Raw genomic sequence first — 7,502 nt, 5'->3', positions numbered from 1 at the left:
AGATGCCTAAAGTTGCCAAGAGGCTCCTCGAGCAAGATCCTGAAAGTGAACTGTGTTGAAGTGCAAGTGAGGTATACAGGTGCCTAGTTAAGCGTGGCAGCACCCAAATGAGCCAATCTAAAACAGCCCATGTGTGGTGGAGGGAGCAGAAACCAACTGCCCTCTCCCCTCCATCTCATGCAGCTTGTCTTGTCCTGCCAGCCATGCTGTGTGATGAAGGGCAAGCCGGCACTGCAGTGAATGCCATGACCTTAGATCACACCACCTCCATTTCATCTTGGCTCATCCCCAGCCAGACACAAATAGCATCAGGGACTGTGCCAAGCATCACGTGAGAGGAGGAGGATGCAAAGTGTCTCTGGCTTGTGACTTCTCTTGTGCTGATTTCCCACATGCCCAGAGAGAAGCCAGCCATGCCCTTGTTCCCATATCCTGCTCACAACACCTGCTTGACTCAGCTGTTCTGCTACCGAAAGTAGAGCAGATGCCTCCCTGGAAGACAAGATCTAGAGAGCAACTCTGCTTTTCTGCTGTGTGAAACAGAGCCAAGACCACCCTGCAAGACAGGATCTCTGTCCCAGAGTGACTCTGCATTTCTGCCATATAACGCACAGCGGACACCCCGCTGGGAGGTGGGATCTCTCTCGACTCTCGCAGACCCTGGGAGGTAGGTACTGCTTTTCAGTAAACCCTCGAGCCTCCTTCCGGGTAAACGTTTCTTCGGCCAGATCCTGAGTGCCCGCTGCACTTGTCCTCACGTCTTCCGCAGACTGAGTCTGGCCGAGCAGAAGCAGAGCTAGGATGTGGAGACCGGCTTCTATGATGATCTATTTTTTTGGAGATTCATAGAGTTTAAGGCAGGGGCGGGCAAACTTTTTGGCCTGAGGGCCACATCGGGGTTCCAAAACGGTATGGAGGGCCGGGCAGGGAAGGCTGGGCCTCCCCAGACAGCCTGGCCCCCGTCCCTTATCCGCCCCCTCCCACTTCCCGCCCCCTGACTGCCCCCCTCAGAATCCCTGACCCATCCAACCCCCGCTGCTCCTGGTCCCCTGGCTGCCCCCTTCCGGGACCCCCGCCCCCAGGACCCCACCCCCTATCCAACCCCGCTGCTCCTTGTCCCCTGACTGCCCCACCCCCTATCCACACCCCTGCCCCCAACAGCCCCCCCAGGACTCCCACCCCCTATCCAACCCCCTTGCTCCTTGTCCCCTGACCACCACGCCCTTCTGGGATCCCACCCTGTATCCAACCCCAGGACTCCCACACCTATCCACACACACACACACCCCCACTCCTTGTCCCCTGACCGCCCCTCCTGGGACCCCACCCCCTATCCAAACCCCCTGTCCCCTGACTGCCCCCATCCCTATCCACACCCCCACCCCCTAACAGCCCCCCCAGGACCCCACCCCCTATCCAACCCTCCTGCTCCTTGTCCCCTAACCACCACGCCCTTCTGGGATCCCATCCTGTATCCAACCCCAGGACTCCCACACCTATCCACACACACACACCCCCCCACTCCTTGTCCCCTGACCGCCCCTCCTGGGACCCCACCCCCTATCCAAACCCCCTGTCCCCTGACTGCCCCCATCCCTATCCACACCCCCACCCCCTAACAGCCCCCCCAGGACCCCACCCCCTATCCAACCCTCCTGCTCCTTGTCCCCTGACCACCACGCCCTTCTGGGATCCCACCCTGTATCCAACCCCAGGACTCCCACACCTATCCACACACACACACCCCCCCACTCCTTGTCCCCTGACCGCCCCTCCTGGGACCCCACCCCCTATCCAAACCCCCTGTCCCCTGACTGCCCCCATCCCTATCCACACCCCCACCCCCTAACAGCCCCCCCAGGACCCCACCCCCTATCCAACCCTCCTGCTCCTTGTCCCCTGACCACCATGCCCTTCCAGGATCCCACCCTGTATCCAACCCCGGGACTCCCACATCTATCCACACACACACCCCCACTCCTTGTCCCCTGACCGCCCCTCCTGGGACCCCACCCCCTATCCAAACCCCCCGTCCCCTGACTGCCCCCATCCCTATCCACACCCCCACCCCCTAACAGCCCCCTCCAGGACCCCACCCCCTATCCAACCCCCCTGCTCCTTGTCCCCTGACCACCACGTCCTTCTGGGATCCCACCCTGTATCCAACCCCAGGACTCCCACACCTATCCACACACACACCCCCACTCCTTGTCCCCTGACCACCCCCTCCTGGGACCCCACCCCCTATCCAACCCCCCCGTCCCCTGACTGCCCCCATCCCTATCCACACCCCCACCCCCTAACAGCCCCCCCCAGGACCCCACCCCCTATCCAACCCCCCTGCTCCTTGTCCCCTGACCACCACGTCCTTCTGGGATCCCACCCTGTATCCAACCCCGGGACTCCCACATCTATCCACACACACCCCCAACTCCTTGTCCCCTGACCACCCCCTCCTGGGACCCCACCCCCTATCCAAACCCCCTGTCCCCTGACTGCCCCCATCCCTATCCACACCCCCACCCCCTAACAGCCCCCCCAGGACCCCACCCCCTATCCAACCCCCCTGCTCCTTGTCCCCTAACCACCACGCCCTTCTGGGATCCCACCCTGTATCCAACCCCAGGACTCCCACACCTATCCACACACACACCCCCACTCCTTGTCCCCTGACCGCCCCTCCTGGGACCCCACCCCCTATCCAAACCCCCTGTCCCCTGACTGCCCCCATCCCTATCCACACCCCCACCCCCTAACAGCCCCCCCCAGGACCCCACCCCCATCCAACCCCCCTGCTCCTTATCCCCTGACCACCATGCCCTTCCAGGATCCCACCCTGTATCCAACCCCGGGACTCCCACATCTATCCACACACACACCCCCACTCCTTGTCCCCTGACCACCCCCTCCTGGGACCCCACCCCCTATCCAACCCCCCCGTCCCCTGACTGCCCCCATCCCTATCCACACCCCCACCCCCTAACAGCCCCCCCCAGGACCCCACCCCCTATCCAACCCCCCTGCTCCTTGTCCCCTGACCACCACGTCCTTCTGGGATCCCACCCTGTATCCAACCCCGGGACTCCCACACCTATCCACACACACACCCCCACTCCTTGTCCCCTGACCACCCCCTCCTGGGACCCCACCCCCTATCCAACCCCCCCGTCCCCTGACTGCCCCCATCCCTATCCACACCCCCACCCCCTAACAGCCCCCCCCAGGACCCCACCCCCTATCCAACCCCCCTGCTCCTTGTCCCCTGACCACCACGTCCTTCTGGGATCCCACCCTGTATCCAACCCCAGGACTCCCACACCTATCCACACACACACCCCCACTCCTTGTCCCCTGACCACCCCCTCCTGGGACCCCACCCCCTATCCAACCCCCCCGTCCCCTGACTGCCCCCATCCCTATCCACACCCCCACCCCCTAACAGCCCCCCCCAGGACCCCACCCCCTATCCAACCCCCCTGCTCCTTGTCCCCTGACCACCACGTCCTTCTGGGATCCCACCCTGTATCCAACCCCGGGACTCCCACATCTATCCACACACACCCCCAACTCCTTGTCCCCTGACCACCCCCTCCTGGGACCCCACCCCCTATCCAAACCCCCTGTCCCCTGACTGCCCCCATCCCTATCCACACCCCCACCCCCTAACAGCCCCCCCAGGACCCCACCCCCTATCCAACCCCCCTGCTCCTTGTCCCCTGACCACCACGTCCTTCTGGGATCCCACCCTGTATCCAACCCCAGGACTCCCACATCTATCCACACACACACCCCCACTCCTTGTCCCCTGACCGCCCCTCCTGGGACCCCACCCCCTATCCAAACCCCCTGTCCCCTGACTGCCCCCATCCCTATCCACACCCCCACCCCCTAACAGCCCCCCCCAGGACCCCACCCCCATCCAACCCCCCTGCTCCTTGTCCCCTGACCACCACGTCCTTCTGGGATCCCACCCTGTATCCAACCCCGGGACTCCCACATCTATCCACACACACCCCCAACTCCTTGTCCCCTGACCACCCCCTCCTGGGACCCCACCCCCCACCAAACCCCCCGTCCCCTGACTGCCCCCATCCCTATCCACACCCCCACCCCCTAACAGCCCCCTCAGGACCCCACCCCCATCCAACCCCCCCGCTCACGGTCCCCTGACTGCCCCGACCCCTATCCACATCCCCTCCCCCTGACAGGCCCCCCGGGACTCCCACACCTATCTAACCCCCCTGCTCCTTGTCCCCTGACCACACCACCCCTGGGATCCCACCCTGTATCCAACCCTGGGACTCTCACACCTATCCACCCCACCCCCGCTCCTTGTCCCCTGACCGCCCCCTCCTGGGACACTGCCCTCCTATCCAACCCCCCCGTCCCCTGACTGCCCCCATCCCTATCCACACCCCCGCCCCCTAACAGCCCCCACAGGACCCCACCCTCTATCCAACCCCCCTGCTCATTGGCCCCTGACTGCCCTGACTCCTATCCACATCCCCTCCCCCTGACAGGCCCCCTGGGATTCCCATGCCTATCCAACCACTCCCTGTCACCTGACCGCCCCCCCCCCGGGACCCCTCGCCCCTAACCTCCCCCCCCCGCTCCCTTCCCCCTTACCAGGACTGGCAGGACCCCCCTATCAACCCCACCCCCCGCTCCCTGTCTCCTGACTGCCCCCGGGACCCCCTGCCCCTTAATCATCCCCCCCGCTCCCCGCCCCTTACCAGGACTGGCAGCCATGCTGCCCAGAGCACTGACGGCACGGCGAGCTGAGGCTGCGGGCAACGGGGGACAGTAGGCGGGGAGCCGGGGACTAGCCTCCCAGGCCGGGAGCTCAAGGGCCGGGCAGGACGGTCCCGCGGGCCAGATGTGGCCTGCGGGCCGCAGTTTGCCCACCTCTGGTTTAAGGTCAGAAGGGGTCGTTATGATCATTCAGTCTGACATCCTGTCGAGCGCAGGCCGGGGAATTTAACGCAGGCTGTGCCGAGCGATTGTCATGGAAATGCCAAGGTGAAACACGCAAGGATATTTCACTCTGCTCTGAAATGGGACTACGGCTATTCCAGCTCTTGCCCCTAAATCTTACCTCCCCGGTGTCAGAAATAGGAGAGAAGCACCCAGGGACTGACTTAGCTAGCCAAGCTGGTAGCCATCTGGCAAAAGCAAGTAACTTCTCCGTTTCTCCTCTGAGATGACGGCTAGAGAAAGGAGCAGTTCTGAAGGTGTTTTCGGGGGGGGGTGGCGGGGGAGGGACAATTTTCTCAGCGCCTAACTTGGAAAGATAAAAGGCCCCAGAGCTGCAGTTACATTTTGGCAGCATTATCTGAACTGGCCCTGACCCCTTCCTTGCATGGGCTAAGATGGGGTCGTCAATAGGCAGCCCGTGTGGTCCAAACCCGGACCGCCAGAGACTTTCCAGCGGACCGCGGGGTGTGCCAGGACTCGGGGCTTTAGCCCTTCCTGGAATCGTGCCAGGACTCGGGGCTACAGCGGGAAGCGGGACACGCTTTGTTCTAGCCCTGCCGGTCCCGGTGTAGACTTGGGATTGCAGAGAATTGAGAGGAGCTCTCTCTGCACCAGAGAATCTTACAGACATGAGAGTTGCTGGCTGCCTCCCTCCTTATTTTCCCCATCCCTCAGTCAGAAGTTTCAGGGGCAGCACATAGCCTGTAGCTGGCCCTGACAGGAATGGAAAATTACTCTGACTAGCGAGAAGCCCCCGAACCACTGAGGTACACTCATCGTGATCAACAAAGCCCAGCACAGCCGGCAAAGGCTGCCTATGACCCAGCATCCATGAAGACATTGGATCATAGGCTACAAAGGGTTAAGCAAAGCAACAGCTAGGACACAGAGGCCAACAGGTAGGTGAGATTCCTCCCAGTGCAGGATGGAAAGATGAGAGGGGGTGAAGCATTCTTCTCTTGTGGAACCAGAGGCCACCGGACAGGAGGGGCACCTGCCATCACTGCTTGGGGAGGATCTGAGGGGGAAGCACCTGCAGCCATGGGTCCCTAAGGCTATCAGGTGCTGGGGAGCATCCCCCTACGGTCATCCAGGCCACTGGGTGGGTGGAGCACCCACCAACACTGGGTGGGGCATGGAACTGCAGGATGGACATGTTAGCGTCTGGGTGAGAATCCACTGCAAGTTGGGTGGCCTCCAGGAGGGTGGTGGGTTTGCAAACACAGGTCAGAGAAATCACCAAGCAAGAGAAGGTTTCCAGGTGCTTCTGACTCTGTGATGAAAGGTTGAAGAGTTCATGGGTACAAAGTGTTATTTTCTTTCAGACTCGGATACCTAGGTTAAAGAAACCACAAAAGGCCAAAAAGTTTTTAATATGTTATCTATATACAGCTATGCCTCTAATAACTGTATTTGACAATACTCATTCAAAACTTAAAACCGTTGACTGAAAGTGTTTTAATGCTGATATTTGCATCTATTCGACATTTTATCTAAGTACTTTCTCAAAGTCTCAGCTGCAATTTATTACATCTTTCTTGGAGATGTTTTTTAGGTTATATAGTGGTTTGATTTTATTTTTCATTTAATGCACTAAAAATATAAGCAATAGGCCCTGGGTATATTTCACAGCATTGTACACGTTCCTTGAACATGGGCACTTGCAGTGTGAAAAATGTTTCTCTGGAGTCCAGAGCTTGAGTATATCTCGACCAAGAAATTTGGACCATGACAAAAAATTATTGACTAAGAGCTGAAGTCTTGGCCCAGATACCTGTGAACTGACAAAACTGTGAACCTTTATACCCCCTGTAGGTACTCCAGGGGGCGCTAGGCAGAATTTGTCATATGAAACTTACTCGGGCACAAAACGCAAATTCGGCAACAACAAAACAGTTTATAAATTTATGTTGATTTCACTGAATTGTTTTGGTCTGGGAAAAAATTAAGGCTAAAAACAAATTCCAAAAATAAATAAAAATAAAAACATTTAAATTTTGACATTTCTGATACCAAATGCTTCAATTTACCAGTTTGAAATGATTTTTTCCAAAAGTCCTTCAATTTTGCGTTTGTTTTTTTAAAAAAAAACAAACAATCAAAAGCATTTAAAAATGCTCAAAATGGAACCAGTGCTTGCTTTTTGCAGGTCAAACAAAACATTTCATTGGATCCAATTTTTTAATTTCTATTTTTTGCATTGCCAATGAACCAAAACAGCTGTTATTTGCCCAGTTCTGATAGCGGAACCATTCTGCTTCCAAGAAGAAATGGAGGAATCTGATTAATTTTACAGATTGTTTAACCTGGGTGAGGCCTCAGCTGGAGTACTGTGTCCAATTTTAGGCACTGCACTTTAAGAAAGGTGTGGCCAAACTGGAAAGAGTCCAAAGGAGAGCAACAAACATGATAAGAGAACATAACCTATGAGGAAAGGTCGGAAGACCTGGGCATGTTTAGTTTAGAGAAGAGAAAGCAGAGGAGGGACCTGATAACAGTCTTCAAATATTTACAAAGCTGTTCCAAAG

This window comes from Eretmochelys imbricata, chromosome 6 (genome assembly GCF_965152235.1).
Source record: "Eretmochelys imbricata isolate rEreImb1 chromosome 6, rEreImb1.hap1, whole genome shotgun sequence".
Classification (NCBI taxonomy): Eukaryota; Metazoa; Chordata; order Testudines; family Cheloniidae; genus Eretmochelys; species Eretmochelys imbricata.
The sequence above is the reverse complement of the archived record's forward strand: the minus strand, read 5'-3'. Positions refer to the sequence as shown.